We start from the raw sequence: 19,336 nt of genomic DNA on the forward strand, positions 1-19,336 counted from the left end.
AATTAATTTATACAGAATGCATTACTCACAATATATAATCATTTTATAATAAGTCAATATGTTAGTATTAATCGAACCGGATTGTATTCGAATATAAAGTCTATTGTTATTAAAAACACATCACAAATATAATGGAATTCATCTATTTAATTTCTCGATCTAAATTTCGACGCATTTTTCATTAAAGTAACAAAAGGAAGTTTAAGATGACGTTAAATTTACATAATATTGGTTAGTATGAATTTTTTACGTCTATTTCTGCAGTTCTCTTATTTGGATTAGTATTTTGAGAAATGGCATCAAAATAGGGTTTTTATAAGAAAAGATCGCCCATTGGCATATAATGATATACAAAATAGCATAAAACAGCGATAAATTTATAGGTATTGCCCAAAAAAAGCATTTTGCAATTTTATCAAAGAGTTAAAGAAGGGTACATCCTACAATAAATTTTTACAATTTACCAAAGACTTGTTAAAGGTTTGGTAAGCTATTAATCGTTTATGAATGCTATTTTTCACGAAATAATCGAATAATCGTTCATAAACGTCAATCAACTTTTTATGAATATGGCTGTAAGTAAATAATCGTTTATAAAACCGGTTCTGGTGAACCAATTACTTTGAAATATACATCTCTAGCAAGCTATCATAATACAATTCAAATTATGTATGAATCGTATATTCCATATATCCGTTCCGGATATACAGATGGAAACGTTCCGGATATACAGATGAAAACGACAAAACCGCTCAAAACTCAAAAACTGCTCGATATAAAGGTGCTAATTAACTGATTCCATTAATATTTTTACCTATCCGTCATAGTTACATTTAGGCGGATATCACAGCCAAAACCGGGGAATCGGTTTAATTTCATATCCGGTTTACAAAGAAAATTAAATTTTTTTTTTTCAAAAAACTCGCGCGATAAAAAATTATATCGGCGCTTTTTATATCGAAATTGTTTTAGAACCGGAGGTATTAACTGATTTATATCCATATCCGGTTTAAAAATATTTTTTTTTAATTCGCGTGTTTTTGTTTTTGCACAATGTGACTTTCAAAACAAACGATTCACTACAACCAGGTTCCCATAACCGGTTTAAAACCACTTCTGTTTTATTCTACCCGAAAAACAACTTTTAAACAAAAATTAGTAGTTTACTATGCACAAGTCCACATTTCACGGATACGATTAAATTCATTGGCGCATAACACCGGTTATAGGAGAGATATCTGTCTACATGTAACTTTAGCGGATAGGTGGAAGTGTTGGCTACATTTCCAATCGGTTACTTTGTACCTTTAAATGGAACACTTTTTGATATATAGCAAGTTTTGAAAGAAACCCGGTTCGAAATTCACATATATTAACGTTGAACCTAGACCGATATTAACGATTATTTACATATAATTATATATGCGGTTACGACCGCAAACCGGTTACTTCGATTCTCTATCGGCCCAAAAAACCAAATTTTGAGTGGAGTTGCTCCAGATTATGCAAGCGTATAATTGCAATATTCTACACAGAAAAAATCCGTAGTTAAAATAACGCTAAACTTGACTTATTTTTATTTAAAAAAAAAAATAATAATGGTAGTCAAATTTTTATCATTTTTCAAAAATTTCCACAGCTTAATGAAATTTTGCTTTTGTTATGTATATCTCAAACATTTTATGAACTAAACGTGGATATAACGTTCAATGACCGTAAACCTAGGTTCAATATGAACTAAAGCTAAAGAAAATTTTCACGATTTGGCGCTAATGATTTTCTTCTACACTTTTAGTTCATTTTTTCTTCTATAGGAGGATGTAATTTCGTTCAGTGCAGTTAAAAAGTACAAAATGTGGAGTATGATTTAGTTCAATTTTCACACGAGGTAGTTCATTCTTACTACAAAACAGTTTATTTTTTTTTCGATGTACCCATTATACAAACTTCGAATCATGGAAGAAATTTTGCTAATTTGGGTTTAAAAATCGTCCTTTTAATGACCCCTGTTCTATTACACATATGTATTATTAAGTGATGACAACTCTATACTCGTGGCACATCGTATCTACTACTTGCGCTGTATTTCGTTAGAGACCATACGAAACAATAACAGCAAAAACAACGGTGGGAATTGCCGTGTTGGTGTTAACAAAACAAACCATTTTTTTGCAAGTTTTATTCGGTATTCGCTTTTTAGACAAACACCCATGTAGTAGCGGATTAGATGTGTTTTTAGCAAATGACGCTCATCGCATAGTCTTTAGAATTCGATTTAATTACAATTTCTTTTTGTTTTAATGGCATTGGGAGATGACGACTTTGTGTATTTAGTGACATTCATGGTGTAAAGAAATTTTAAGAATTTTTCAATAAATTTCCTGTGAAAAATTCAAATAAAATATTGTTTTCAGTGTTGCTTAGGTCATTTCCATGAAAAATCTCAAGGAAAATTCTCACAACCAATGGTTCTTGTGTACGTTTGCAATTGAGTGTATTTGGTTTTGTTATTGTGTTTTTGGTGCAAAAGAAAAACAAAAAGAGTCAGAGAAATCGTGGCGTATAATCGTGCTATAGAAAATCTTCAAAATACTACGAAAATTATTCATGCGCGATTATAGCGGCGGTACGAAGGGTATCATAATAAAAACAAAAACATATGACAAAATTGTAAAACTTGTCTCTCTCTCTCATAAGTACATGTGCGTTGAATGAGAGCATTTAGTGTTTGTGTGTGTGTGCATTGAACAATACAGAAAACACGTTTTTGTTGTTGGCGTGTCATTATTGATGAGATTGCCCGTAGTTTTGGAGAGAAAACAACTACGAATTGTATGAATTGATGCGCCTGGCTTGTTGATGCTGTTGATTTACAGTAAGAGGAAAAATTGTGTGGACTTTTGACAAAACAACATACGTAAGTCTTATTTTCAAAATTTTCAGGTAAGCAAAATTAGTGTTTAATGCATTTAAATAGTCATGTTGATTTGGAACCGCTGTGCTTCAGTGGTCAAAAATATTGTGAACCCAAAGAAAAAATACTTAACTCGTGTTAAAGCTGAGTACTATGTTCACTTTTCAAGCTGAAAACCAGCTTCTTTTCACGGTTACTTTTTATACCCTTCACCACTACTGTGGTACAGGGTATAATAAGTTTGTGCATTTGTATGTAACGCCAAGAAGGAGTAATCATAGACCAACCTTTTAGTATACGGATCGGCTTAGAATTAAATTCTGTGTCGATTTAGCGATGTCCGTCTGTCTGTCTGTCCGTCTGTCTGTCCGTCTGTCTGTCCGTCTGTCTGTCCGTCTGTCTGTCTGTCTGTTGATGTATTTTTGTGTGCAAAGTACAGCTCGCAGTTTTAGTCCGATTGTCCTAAAATTTGGTATAGGGTCCTGTTTCGGCTCAAAGACGATCCCTATTGATTTTGGAAAAAATCGGTTCAGATTTAGATATAGCTGCCATATATATTTTTCGCCGATCTGGTCATAATTGGCGTGTATATCAACCGATCTTCCTCAAATTCCGTACATCCGAATATTTTATGGGTCTCGAAAAACTTGCAAAATACCAGCCAAATAGGTTCAGATTTAGATATAGCTCTCATATATAGCTTTCGCCCGATTTACACTCATTTGCCCAAAGAGGCCAATTTTTAACTCCGATTTGATTGAAATTTTGCACAGGGAGTAGAATTAGCATTGTAACTATGCGTGCCAAATTTGGTTGACATCGGTTCAGATTTGGATATATCTCCCATATATAGCTTTCGCCCGATTTACACTCATATGACCACAGAGGCCAATTTTTAACTCCGATTTGATTGAAATTTTGCACAGGGAGTAGAATTAGCATTGTAACTATGCGTGCCAAATTTGGTTGACATCGGTTCAGATTTGGATATATCTCCCATATATAGCTTTCGCCCGATTTACACTCATATGACCACAGAGGCCAATTTTTAACTCCGATTTAGTTGAAATTTTGCACAGGGAGTAGAATTAGCATTGAAACTATGTGTGCCAAATTTGGTTGAAATCGGTTCAGATTTGGATATATCTCCCATATATAGCTTTCGCCCGATTTACACTCATATGACCACAGAGGCCAATTTTAACTCCGATTTAGTTGAAATTTTGCACAGAGAGTATAATTAGCATTGTTGCTATGCGTGCCAAATTTGGTTGAAATCGGTTCAGATTTAGATATAGCTCCCATATATATGTTTTTCTGATTTCGACAAAAATGGTCAAAATACCAACAATTTCCTTGTAAAATCGCCACTGTTTAGTCGCAAAGTTGTAAAAATGACTCTAATTTTCCTAAAGTTCTAATACATATATATCGAGCGATAAATCATAAATAAACTTTTGCAAAGTTTCCTTAAAATTGCTTCAGATTTAAATGTTTCCCATATTTTTTTATTTTGTACTAACATTGTGCTCCACCCTAGTGCATTAGCCGACTTAAATTTTGAGTCTATAGATTTTGTAGAAGTCTATCAAATTCTTCCAGATCGAGTTAAATTTAAATGTATGTATTTGGGACAAACCTTTATATATAGCCCCAAACACATTTGACGGATGTGATAAGGAATCGAAAATTTAGATCTACAAAGTGGTGCAGGGTATAATATAGTCGGCCCCGCCCGACTTTAGACTTTCCTTACTGGTTTTAATTAATTAATTTAGAAATACAAAATTATTTGCAAATAATTTCTTGGATCTTTTCCATCCATTATTTGGCAAGACTCGATCAAAATATAGTAGTCTTCATAAATATATTTGTGTTTTGGTGAAAAAGCCAAACATAGTACCTTAACGTGAACCAATTAAAACCAAGAGCCTTCACGTTAGCGAAAATGTTCACGTTAGCGAACTTCAGTGAATTTCAGAACAAAACATAGCCATATTCGGGAGTTTTAAAAGTTCTAGCGTGATAGTCTTTTATTTTTGTTCGGATAATATCAGTGGATATGTAGTTATGAAACAATTTAAATTAATAATTAAAATTCACGAAAAAAGCCAAACTAGATAATTAAAAATTTCGCAAGTGTGTTTGAAATTGTATTTGGCATTGTGAATCTGCCTTTAACGTCAAATTTCATGTTTTTCAGCGTTTTGGAGTAGTTAATGTAAGAAAAAGCGTGTTCACGCTATGCGGTGTTCACGTTACCGCGAGTGCACTGTATTCATATTCGGTTTACAAAGAAAAATGAAAATATAAAAAAAATCGCGATTTAAAAAAAAATTGCCTGCTTTGCTTTATACATACAAATTGTTATAACCGGAAATATTAACTGATTTGTATCAATACCCAGGTTTAAAAAGAAAAACTTTTCGTCTGAGGCAAAAGAAAAATTATTTTTTCTTCGAAGAATTCGCGTGTTTTTCGTTTTGTTTTTGCAAAATGTGACTTTCCGTTCGTTTTGTTTTTGTAAATTAAAACGGCTTCCATTTTATTCTATCTAAATTCTGCCTAAATTGTTTTAATGGATAGGTGGAAGTGTTGGTTGAAATTTATAACCGATTACTTTGTACCTTTACATCAAACACTTTTTGATGTACACGCAGAGAAGAAACATGATTGCCACAATCATATTCGAAGAGCAAAATAATATGATAGGAGCTATTTTTGCGGCGACCATGTAACATTTTAACCTGCAACCATGTTGGCTCAGTGAACATGGTTCTAAGAAAAATACAATTGTCCTCATCTAAAATGTTATTATATCGATAAAAAGAATTTTGTTTCCATTAAAAGACAATGGTCACGATCTAAAATGTTATGTTATTCGTCAAAAATGTTTTTCTTCTAGTTAAGAGAACATGGTCACAACCTAAAATGTTTTGATTTTTATGAAAAAACTTTTTTCGTCGTCGAAAAAGGGACGCCACTTGAGAAAAGAAAACACAAAATCAATTTTATTTATTTGTTTTTATTTATTTATAAACTAATTCATTGTTTATTTGTATTTATAATGTTGTGCAAGCAAACTTCACATATTTTTACACACTCTAGTTTGATTCAATTTCAACAATAAGTAATCATTCCATATTTACTTCGTGCCCATCAAATGTACAAACGCAGACATCATGTAACTGCAAATAAAAATAAATTATACCATATATCAAAATGCAGAAAAAAACCAGGTATATTTTTTTCAATTACACTTTCCTTTTTTGTATTCACATAAAACCACGTGCCATTTTGAATAAATAAATTAACACAATAATTCCGTATTCTCCGTCCATTCCAAGAAACAATCAACACACGACTGACGCGCAAAATGAAAATCGTGTGTACCTGCTCAATGTTTTTATAAAATTCTTGTCGCTGCAAAAAAATTAAAAAATTAAATGGTCACGAAAACAATGTACATGGTCTTTATGGCCATGTAATGGTTGTAGACATGTCTATACGTAAACTATAAAAATACTTTTTTCTCTGCAAAAAAGTAAAAAAATTGAATGGACAGATACATGATTTTCCTGACCATATAATGGTCTCAAATTCTATCATTTAAATAATAGAACATGTTTGCGGCATTTGAGAACCATTTAAATGCTTATTGCCAACATATATTTTTCTCCGCTCGAAAATTATTTTTACAAAGACAAAATACATGGTTTTCGCGACAATTACATACTCTAAATAAGCATTAAATGGATGCGGCAACCATGTCCAAACATGTTTTTTCTGTGCGTGTATAGTCAGTTTTGTAAAACAAAATCGGTTCGAAAATACACATTTTTTACCGTAGAACCTTGACCGAAAAACTTGGGTCTCATTTGATAGGTGATATCATATATTTTTTAGTGTTGTAAATTTAAAAGTAATCGGTTTAGTAGAACCGGGTTTATTAGGCTCGAATAACCGGTTATCCGGTTACGACCGCAAACCGGTTACTTGCTATTTTGACATAAAATTTAATTCTCTATCGACCCAAAAAATATTTTTTGGGGTGGTACAGCTAAACTACAGTTACTCCGGAAAGTCAATAAGTCGCGATTAGTTTACATTACTGTCAATATATCCTTCCAGATATTCTCCGTTTGCTTTAAAAAAACCTTAAAAAATATTAATAAAAATTGTTACGATAATTTACTGAGCAATGACAATCATTAAGTCATTTAGAAGGCAATGAACTTTATACAAATAATCAGTTTTCTATTCTTCCCATATTTTGCTTGGTAGAGCTTTTACCACTCTGTCATTCTCACTTTAAAATTATATAAGAAGAAAAAGAACATGGTGGGTTAAATTGGCAAGACTTCGAAATTTTAGACTATGAAATTTTGAAAAATTCGTCTTTAGGCTTTTGCGTTTACGCAAAAATTGGCCTTCAGCAATTATCCGCATAAAAATACCTAACTCCCCGTTCCTTTTCTAGTTGGCAATCATTTCGTTAAAAATCGATTAGTCGATTTTGGTTATTATCAAAAATTAATTAGGCAATTTTAGCTAACAGTGTTGGTAGTATTTTTGGGGCTCTTGTCCCCAAAATAGAACGCTTTCATCCCCAATTTAAACCTTCTGTGCGTGATGAGGTCCCGCTGGACCTTTTTGATTTTTATTCATACATAACTTTATCTTTTATATGAATTTCAGCTTGATGGTTTATGACTTCTTGTACTGAAGTGTTTTAAGTTGAAAACTTAAAAAATTTTTTTATGTGATTGAATCATTAAATCGGTTTTTATAGGTATTTGAAAAAGTTTAGTGCGATTCTGCGTGATGAGGTCCAATGGGACCTATTACTAATTACATTAGTGGTTTTAGCACAGTTTAAAAAGCAGTTTAAAGATATTGCGATTTTCGTATTTGGAACAATTAATAACACTAACATCCTTTCAGAAAATACCGTTATTTGGAAGAATTTGTCATTTTTGAAGTTTCCATTGGTTTCGTTGCTTGGTAGTACATAATTTTATGTCTTCCGTTGATATATCCAATACAGTGAGAGTAAAAGTTCAAAAAAAGTTATTTGAACTTCATGGAAATCGTGGTCGAAATAAGTTTTTATATTTCTATACATTTTCCAGACCTATCGGCTCCTGGAATTTGGCAAGATGTGCCTCAATTTGGACCAAGTTTGAAACAACCACTGTGCACATAATACTGCGAGCAAAACGAACACCACTAAAAAAATCGTATTGTTTTTCCTTCAAAAATCCAGTTTGTTAAGAACATTCAACTACAAAAACAATATATTGTTGCTTGGTACGTATAAGGATACTTATAGGTACCACGCCTGCGTCAAACATCAGGGCCACTAGTATACTAATCAAAAATTTTAACATTATTTGTATCCTATTAAAAATTAAATAAAACTCTATATTTACAACCAAATGTTTATATATGCAATTTGTGCATTATAGAAGAGTCCACCTACAGTAAATGATCGAAAAATATCGTAGGGATAACCTCTCTACCATCCTTTTTTTATTGTAGGTCCCACGGGACCTCATCATCGCTTCCAGTGTTATCACATACACAAGGGTTAATTTAAAATTCTCCAAAAAAAATCCCAATACAGTTTTTGGCAATTTTTTTGAAAAAAGTAAAAAAAAAAACATCAGCCATAATTTAAAAATTGGAAAAATATGCAATTTTTGTTATACCAGTTTGCGAGTTACAATAAAATTAAGATTTCAAAACCAAAAACCAGGAGACGACTGCCCAAAATATTATCTGATATAATCCATCATCAGAATTAATCATTGATATAAAGAGTCATCGAATTTGTATTTTATGCAAATCGTCTTCTAAATGCTCGATAAATTAAAATGGGAGTTGGGTCAGCATGTGTAGTTATGAATTAAAACTTAGTTCTAAATAGCCAAGAAATAAAATTGGATGATCGATCAAAAGGCGTTGTTGCCCCGATATGAACTCCATTATGTATGGATGGTATATATTTTCCAAAGTAAATTTAAAATAGATCGTGGAATATAAAGTTTTTTTTTTTTTTTAAATTTTGAAGATTTTGTGCAAAGAAGCCTCTTTTAAGCGTGTGAAGGTTAAGAATTTGATATAAACCATAACTCAAAACCTGATTTATTATACTGATCAGATTTCGAAAATTCCCCACAAAAATCCCCAAAGTTTTTGGAAATTTCCCACCAAATCCCCAAGCCCCAACTCAAAAATTTTGTGCCCATCTACGAAAAATATCCCCGATTTTGGGGAAAAATCCCCAATACTGACAACACTGTTGGCTAACACATAAAATCGATTTGTTAATTCGAAATGATTTTTTGTTTTTAAGCAAAAGTCGACTTGTTGGTCAAGAAATCGTTTAGTCAAAAAGTAGATGTTGGACTTTTTATACCCTCCACCATAAGATGGGTGGTATATTAACTTTGTCAATCCGTTTGTAACACATCGAAATATTGCTTTAAGACCCCATGAAGTATATATATTCTGGGTCGTGGTGAAATTCTGAGTCGATCTAAGCATGTCCGTCCGTCCGTCAGTTGAAATCACGCTAACTTCCGAACGAAACAAGCTATCGACTTGAAACTTGGCACAAGTACTTGTTATTGATGTAGGTCGGATGGTATTGCAAATTGACCATATCGGACCACTTTTACGTATAGCCCCCATATAAACGGACCCCCAAATTTGGCTTGCGGAGCCTCTAAGAGAAGCAAATTTTATCCGATCCGGCTGAAAATTGGTACATTATGTCAGTATATTGTCTCTCACAACCATGCAAAAATTGGTCCAAATCGGTCCATAATTATATAAAGCCCCCATATAAACCGATCCCCAGATTTGGCTTGCGGAGCTTCTAAGAGAAGCAAATTTCATCCGATCCGGCTGAAATTTGGTACATGGTGTTAGTATATGGTCTCTGACAACCATGCAAAAATTGGTCCATAATTATATATAGCCCCCATATAAACCGATCCCCAGATTTGACCTCCGGAGCCCCTTGGCAGATCAAAATTTACCCGATCCGGTTGAAATTCGGTACGTGGTGTTAGTAAATGGTCTCTAACAACCATGCAAAATTTGGTTCATATCGGTCTATAGCTTTATATATAGCCGATTCCCAAAAGTAATCTACCAAAATTTTATTTCTATAGAAAATTTTGTCAAAATTTTATTTCTATAGAAATTTTTGTCAAAATTTTATTTCTATAGAAAATTTTGTCAAAATTTTATTACTATAGAAAACTTTGTCAAAATTTTATTACTATAGAAATTTTTTGTCAAAATTTTATTACTATAGAAAATTTTGTCAAAATTGTATTCCTATAGAAACTTTTGTCGAACTGAACTATATACGTATTTAATCGGCCTTTGTTTTGTTTAATATATACCCCGTATGGACTAACTTACAATTGAGAAGACGGTGTTAAGAAGTTTTAAGATACCTTGCCATCGGCAAGTGTTACCGCAACCCAAGTAATTCTATTGTGAATGACAGTCTTTAGAACCAGTTTCTATGCAATCCATGGTGGAGGGTACATAAGATTCGGCCTGGCCGAACTTACGGCCGTATATACTTGTTTATTACCACGTATGTTTATGAAATTTTGTAAAACTCAGAAATTCCAACATCATTGCTAAGACTACGATACGATGTTGAATAGTTTTTCTATCTTTTGTATATGTAATAAATGTCGAATTAAATATTTCCAACAAATTAGCGAATACAAAACAGAGTGTTTGTTTTATTTAACAATAGAAATCGTTCATGCATGTGTGATGTTATTTTGCACAAAAACAAAAAATAAAATAAAACAATGCTAAATGGAATGGAAAACCGGAACGCATATTTAGCTAGAATTGTTCTAGACTACGAAACAAAAAATCATCCTCTATATTGTGGCGATTAGAAAAAGCATTATTATAATGCTGAATTAAAATGTATCCGGCAGATTTTGATGGACCAAAGAACTAGTGACGAGACGATATAGTCGAGTACTGTGCGTTATTCACAGGAAGCGCTACTGTTAAGAATTTCTGAGAAGTGGCACAAAACGTGTCATTCGCAATGGTGCTAGAATTTGCGCGAAAATGACACAAATTCTTATAAAAAATACGAATTAAATATGATACGATTAAAATCGTCATAGAATGGTGATGGAGCTATAATAAGTTTGTCATTCCATTTGTAATACAACGAAATATTGATTTTCGACTATATAAAATTTACAAAAGACTGCTTTTCATATGTTTGGGTGTAAAAATTATATGTTTGGAACTCAAATGTTTAGGACATTATTTTTAAGTTCAAGTATATAATGTTCATAAACTAGCACAGCATGGTTGCGACACATATGTTGATATGTTAGAACATATTATGTTTGGGACATAAACTATAATATAATATGAGTGAATGCAAACATATATTAATATCAAAGTGTTTAACAGAGAAAAAATAAAGTTAACTTTAACAAGTATATACGGCCGTAAGTTCGGCCAGGCCGAAGCTTATGTACCCTCCCCATGGATTGCGTAGAAACTTCTACTGAAGACTGTCATCCACAATCGAATTACTTGGGTTGCGGTAACACTTGCCGATGGCAAGGTATCTTAAAACTTCCTAACACCGTCTTCTAAATTACAAGGTAGTCCATACGAAGTATATATTAAACTAAAAAAGGCCGATTAAATACGTATAAAATTAAGTTTAAAGTTTCTATAGAAATAAAATGAAATAAAATGAAAAATTTTTACAACATAATAAGAAATAAAATTTTGACAAAATTTCCTATAGAAATAAAATTTTGACAAAATTTTCTATAGAAATAAAATTTTGACAAAATTTTCTATAGAAATAAAATTCTTAAAAAATTTTCTATAGAAATAAAATTTTGACAAAATTTTCTATAGAAATAACTTTTTGACAATGTTTTCCATAAAAATAAAATTTTGGTAGATTGTTTTTGGCTGGAGGGGCAACCATGAATATGAACCGATATGGACCAATTTTTATGTGATTGGGGATCGGCTATATATAACTATAGACCGATATGGACCAATTTTGGCATGGATATTACCGGCCTTATACTAACACCACGTTACAAATTTCAACCGGATCGAATGAATTTTGCTCCTCCAAGAGGCTCCGGAGATCAAATCTGGGGAACGGTTTATATGGGGGCTATATATAATTATGGACCGATATGGACCAATTTTTGCATAGTCATTAGAGAACATATACCAACACCATGTACCAAATTTCAGCCGGATCGGATGAAATGTTCGTTTCTTAGAGGCTCCGCAAGCCAAATCGGGGGATCGGTTTATATGGGGGCTATATGTAATTATGGACCGATATGGACCAATTTTTGCATGGTTGTTAGAGACCCTATATTAACACCATGTACCAAATTTCACCCAGAATCGATGAAAATTGCTTCTCTTAGAGCGATCGCAAGCCAAATTTGGGGGTCCATTTATATGGGGGCTATACGTAAAAGTGGACCGATATGGACCAATTTGTGCATGGTTATTAGAGACCATATACTAACACCATATACCAAATTTCAGCCGGGTCGGATGAAATTTGCGTCTCTTAGAGCAATCGCAAGCCAAATTTGGGGGTCCGTTTATATGGGGGCTATACGTAAAAGTGGAACGATATGGCCCATTTGCAATACCATCCGACCTACATCAATAAGAACTACTTGAGCCAAGTTTCAAGTCGATAGCTTGTTTCGTACGGAAGTTTGCGTGATTTCAACAGACGGACGGACATGCTCAGATCGACTCAGAATTTCACCACGACCCAGAATATATATATACTTTATGGGGTCTTAGAGCAATATATCGATGTGTTACAAACGGAATGACAAAGTTAATATAACCCCATCCTATGGTGGAGGATATAAAAATTAATGAAATTATTTCAGATTTAGATTCTATTTTAACTATTTACTCTTTTTGAAGTTAACTTTTTTTCTCTGTTAAGTACTTAGCAGAGCTCTGTTAACGCTCTGTTAACGCTAAGGCAATGTTAACATACATTTTAAAGTTAACTTTATTTTCACGGACGTAAATTTTGACAAAATTTTCTATAAAAATAAAACTTTATAAAAATTAAATTTTGACAAAAATAAAATTTTGGCAAAACTTTTCTATAAAAATACAATTGTGACAAAATTTTCTATAGAAATAAAATTTTGACAAAATTGTCTACAGAAATAAAATTTGGACAAAATTTTCTGATGAACTAAAATTTTAACAAAGTTTTCTATAGAAATAAAATGTTGTCAACATTTTCTATAGAAATAAAATGTTGTCAACATTTTCTATAGAAATAAACTTTTGACAACATTTTCTATAGAAGTAAAATTGTGACAAAATTTTCTATAGAAATAAAATTTTCAAAATTTACTACAGAAATAAAATTTTGACAAAATTGTGTACAGAAATAATAATTTTGAATATATATAAAATTTTGACAAAATTTTCTATGGAAGTGAAATTGTGGATAAATTTTAATTTTTAAATAATATTAATTTAATTTAGAAAAATGGCCTGCCTGTACGAGTTTTGGTCCAATTTTTGAAAAATGTTGGGCCAAAATAAAAATTCGTTGTGGCAACGCAGTTTATTACCCACACTAATTGAGCGACTTCCTCTTTTTGAATAATGGTCTCAATAGTGATAAACTAACTCTTTAGGTGCAGAATCAACTATAGCTCCTAATATTAGACATTTTTGTTTAGATTGTGATAAAACGCCCATAACTCCCATGTACCTCTTTATGTTCTTAAATATGGAAATGCAGTTGATTTCCAAACCTATACCATTGGTACCCCACAAGCTAAAGGGTGATACGGTCAAAATTTGGTTAAGGGAAAACGCGTGTAAATCGGTGAAATCGTTTATTTAAAAAATCAAATTAAATTTCTTTTTCAAATTCAATTAGTATAAAATTCAGGAAAAATATTCAGTTAGGCTTTCGTTTTTTCCAATCCGAATTGCCGGGCCTCACGCTTGACACCTGCCATCAGATTTTGTACAGCCACCTTGTCCAACTTCTTCGCCGCAGAAAGCCAGTTTGCCTTGAACTGCTGCTCGTCCTTAGCAGTTTTTTGGTCTTCTTTAGGTTCCGCTTGAGTATTTCTCAATTGGGCGGAGCTCTAGCGTGTTGGGAGGGTTCTTGTCCTTGGGAACCATCTGCACGTTGTTGGCGGCGTACCACTCCATGGCCTTTTTACCGTAATGGCAAGATGCCAAATCCGGCCAAAACAGTACGGAACAACCGTGTCTCTTCAGGAAAGGCAGCAGACGTTTATTCAAACACTCTTTCACGTAAATTTCTTGGTTGACAGTCCCGGAAGCTATGAAAATGCTGCTTTTCAAGCCACAGGTACAGATGGCTTGCCAAACCAGATATTTCTTTGCGAACTTTGACAGTTTTATGTGCTTGAAAATATCTGCTACCTTTCCCCTTCCTTTTGCCGGAGGAGTTTTATCCTGTCCCGGAAGCTGCTTGTAGTCGGCTTTGACGTTGGTTTCGTCGTCCATTACCACGCAGTCAAACTTCGTCAGCATCGTCGTGTACAGCCTCCGGGATCGCGCTTTGGCCGTCGTATTTTGTTTATCATCGCGATTTGGAGTCACTAACTTCTTGTAAGTCGATAGTCCGGCTCGTTTTTTGGCTCGATTCACGGTTGTAGACGATACACCCAGCTTATTTGCGGCATCTCGGAGAGAGAGGTTAGGGTTTCGCTTGAAACTACCGGCAACTCTCTTTGCTGTCTCAGCGGCTTCCGGTTTCCGGTTTTCCCCCCGATCCAGACTTCCTGGCTGTCGACAAACGTTCCCTAAACACTTTAATTACATTTGTAACGGTTGATTTGGCAACTTTCAGCGATTTTACCAGCTTTGTGTGCGAGTAGCTCGGATTTTCGCGATGCGCGAGCAAAATTTTGATACGCTGCTCTTCTTGCTTGGACGGCATTTTGACAACTGAAGAGTGAATTCCAAAATCAAAATAGGAGCAACATTCTACACACACACCTTCAAAATGAGGGGTGTTCAGGTTTTTTTAAATGCAAAATTGAAAGAAATACGTCAAGTTTATATTGACCAAATTTTGACCGTATCACCCTTTACACGCAGAGAAAGAATATGATCACCTCAACCATGTTTCAAGAGCAAAATGTTATTTTTGGAGGGTGACCATGTAACATGTTTCTCGCAAAAATGTAGTTTTCTCGCCACACATAACATGCTCGCCGAAAACAGATTAATAATTTCCGAAAAAATAACATGGTTGCGACGAACATGTTACATGGTCACCATCCAAAAATAACATTTTGTTCTTGAAACATGGTTGAGGTGATCATATTCCTTCTCTGGGTATATGTTTACTAATCCAGTAGGGATGGTTTAGGGTATGATATAGTCAGCCACGCCCGACTTTCTACTGCACAGAAAAAAATATCACCAAAATATTTCCAATTAAAAAGTTAATTGAATTTGAAAATTTTTTCAATTAATAAATTAATTGATACAATTAACTTTTTAATCATGATAGAAACATTAAGTTAATTATGTCAATGATTGAAAATTTTAAAATTTGTAATTAAAAAATTAATTGATACAATTAACTTTTTAATCTAATTCGGAAGACTAATTAAAAATGTATTTCAAACAATCATTTGTTAATCCAAATAAAAACTCTAAGCCAATTCAGAAAGTAATTAAAAATAGTTACCTTTTTTAATTAATAAATTAATTGAGTTTTGCAATCAACATCAATTAAATTTTTAATTGAATCAATTAAAAAATTAATTGAAATTTGCTGAAAAAAATCAATTAATTTTTTAATCAAGAATTTTTTCTATGCCCAATTAAAACTGTGATTGATACTATCATTTTCGTGATTGAAGACATTTCAATTAAAAAATTAATTGGATCAATTAATTTGGTGATTGAATCAGAAAAAATTTTTTTGTGTGTATACTCAGTTGTTTTTATTCGTAATTAATGCTGTGATAGATACTATTATTTTCGTGCTTGAAGCGGATTTTTTTGTGAATTAAAATCTTAATGAAATTAAACTTAATTGATTCAATAAAATTATTAAACAAAAATCAATTATTAAATGAAAGAATTAAATTTTGTAACAATAAACAAAAACATTGACCCCTTCTATTTATAAAGATTGTTCTTATCATTGTACTTGACCATTAAAATTGCTCTCAGTGGTACTATCAAAGCCAATAGCTTACACTGCTAACTGTTCGTCACCTCCGGCCGCAGCAAAATTTCTCCGCGTTAAAAGTTTATGTAAAGTCGCGTTGACTATATCCAACATGCCACCATTCTGCATTACTGCACACCCCTTTTGAATGCTAACAGAAAGTGACTGTCAGTTCCTGTAAGGAAGGAATAGCGACAACGCTACCTCACTCATTTACTGGCTGCAAAATCTCTCAGTCATTTCATCATACTAATAGCCCAAACATTGATTGACGTTCTACACCACCATGGTCATAATGGTGGAGAACACCTCAAGAGCACATAGACCTGGTGTATGGTGTCCTATGGCGCCCAGACAATATGCATGTCTTAGGTTCCCTTTTTAAAAAAAAAAAAAAAAAAAAACAAAAAACATACACAACCATTAACTGTCATTTAATCCCTAGCTATGATTAGTGAACACGTCAGAGAACCCCTTGTTTGCAAAATTTCCCTAGGACACCATTCTCGCTTGTATCTTGTATGTGTATATGAGCATGCATGTATTTTGTATTTGCATTATGCATATTTTATATAAAAATAACATAGACAAAATTTTGCAGCAGACATGGCATGTACATATTCCCATGACTAACTTTTGCATTGCAGTGTACATACATACATAGATGCCTGTTTTGTTTCTGAAATCATAAATTTTATATAACACATAATTCCAAGGTATTTTTGCCTTATGCAAGCCATTCAAGAAATGCTGTTGGGAAGTTGTTTTCAAGTTGCTACAAAATCTTTAAGGGCCAGACATAATGAGCTCGTATTAATGTTACGTATACGTATACGTTAGCGTAGTATTTGTATTTCGATTGGTTATACGTCACCATGTCTGAAAGTAAATATTACGTATACTACACTATTTAAGGTCCTTGTAAGTTTGTTAATGGGGGGAAAACTCATAACTGCTATGTTAATTAAAGTCTTTATTGTGTGTGTGTTTTTTTATTTATCACTTTCTGATTATAAAAGGCTTAATCTACGCCTTTTATAATCAGAAAGTGATTAATAACTGGAAGGAATAAATGATAAAATTATGGGATACAGAAATGTGTTGTCAACAGAGATTTTCTGATAAAAAACTACGATAGTTCAAGAGCGATACTACGACTATAACGACTTTCCAATTTTTTGATACCATTTTGGTAGTACTCCTTCAGTTTTGCCTCAAAATAGGCCTCGGTTTCGGCGATCACCTCTTCATTGCAGCCAAATTTTTTCCCTGCGAGCATCCTTTTGAGGTCTGAGAACAAGAAAAAGTCGCTGGGGGCCAGATCTGGAGAATACGGTGGGTGGGGAAGCAATTCGAAGCCCAATTCATGAATTTTTGCCATCGTTCTCAATGATTTGTGGCACGGTGCGTTGTCTTGGTGGAACAACACTTTTTTCTTCTTCATATGGGGCCGTTTTGCCGCGATTTCTACCTTCAAACGCTCCAATAACGCCATATAATAGTCACTGTTGATGGTTTTTCCCTTCTCAAGGTAATCGATAAAAATTATTCCATGCGCATCCCAAAAAACAGAGGCCATTACTTTGCCAGCGGGCTTTTGAGTCTTTCCTTCGGAGACGGTTCCCCGGTCGCTGTCCACTCAGCCGACTGTCGATTGTACTCAGGAGTGTAGTGATGGAGCCATGTTTCATCCATTGTCACATACCGACGGAAAAACTCGGGTGTATTACGAGTTAACAGCTGCAAACACCGCTCAGAATCATTAACACGTTGTTGTTTTTGGTCAAATGTGAGCTCGCGCGGAACCCATTTTGCATAGAGCTTCCGCATATCCAAATATTGATGAATGATATGACCAACACGTTCCTTTGATATCTTTAAGGCCTCTGCTATCTCGATCAACTTAATTTTACGGTCATTCAAAATCATTTTGTGGATTTTTTTGATGTTTTCGTTGGTAACCACCTCTTTCGGGCATTCACTGCGTTCACCGTCCTCCGTGCTCATTTCACCACGCTTGAATTTTGCATACCAATCAATTATTGTTGATTTCCCTGGGGCAGAGTCCGGAAACTCATTATCAAGCCAAGTTTTTGCTTCCACCGTATTTTTCCCCTTCAGAAAACAGTATTTTATCAAAACACGAAATTCCTTTTTTCCCATTTTTTCACAATAACAAAAGTTGTTTCACAAAAGACACTCTATCTCACAAACTAATTGACTTACAGATGTCAAATTTTGACACGAATCAGTTGAAGGTTGGTACTATATAAAAATAATATGCATTTAATACTAGCGACGCCATCTATGTGTCAGACCGGGGACTTATCAGCCAACCTGTTAGAATGAACTTCAAAAATTTTTTTTGCTGGGTTACAAACCGAAATCATCCAACACCACAGATTGTAGATTGTTTTACATTCTTCATGAAGATTGATTGAATTCATGTGAATTGTGAAAAGCATGGCATGAATATAAAATTAAAATAAAATCCTGTTATAAATAAATGGGAGATGGATGTGTACATAACATAAAATAGAGTGAAGTACTTGGTGGCGGATAAGTATTGCTTGTATGCATGTACATTACATAGCGTATACGCCATGCGGATTATTGAACTCTAGAGCGTATGATAAATATTTATTGTATATCCAATGGAAATATAAACACATTTCAATTAGAGGTCTGCATCGAATAACTTTTCACTACATGTGTGCAATTCGCTGTCGAATATAGTACATACACTGTCTTTCTCTCAGAGCGCAAGTAGTGAAGTGAAGAGAACACTTGCTTGTCAAATACCACCAAGTACTTATCCGAAACAATATGTGTTCCGAAAAAAAGGAACAATAAAAATGTAAGTACTTGAGAAAAAGTACAACATGGATTCTCTTTACTTCACGTGGTACCACAAGTATTTCTCAGTGATGTGCGAAGCAAAACTTTCCATTATTATTAATCATAGATATGTATGTATATCACATATTTCATATATTTATGTATGTCACACACTTACCTTAACGTTTGCCGTTTTTTATAATAAACCAAAACATATATTATGGAGATTAACTGTTTTTTTGTATTTCTGAAACTGCACTTGGTACATGGAGTACTCTATGAAGTTTTGTTCTCGCAACATACTCGACGTGATCACT

At 33.5% G+C, this 19,336-nt stretch overlaps 1 protein-coding gene across 2 annotated transcripts in view; it reads left to right on the forward strand.

Moving 5' to 3' along the window:
* The first annotated feature begins 2,231 nt into the window (after window positions 1-2,231).
* Window positions 2,232-19,336, forward strand: part of Mnt — a 196,556-nt gene continuing 179,451 nt past the window's right edge. The window contains exon 1 of one of the 2 annotated variants that reach the window (XM_075298599.1): window positions 2,232-2,943. The gene's annotated coding sequence lies outside the window, so the exon portion shown is untranslated. The remainder of the gene's footprint in view (window positions 2,944-19,336) is intronic. The other variant, XM_075298600.1, reaches the window with a different exon arrangement.

Source organism: Haematobia irritans, chromosome 3 (assembly GCF_050003625.1).
Source record: "Haematobia irritans isolate KBUSLIRL chromosome 3, ASM5000362v1, whole genome shotgun sequence".
In the NCBI taxonomy this organism is placed as follows: domain Eukaryota; kingdom Metazoa; phylum Arthropoda; class Insecta; order Diptera; family Muscidae; genus Haematobia; species Haematobia irritans.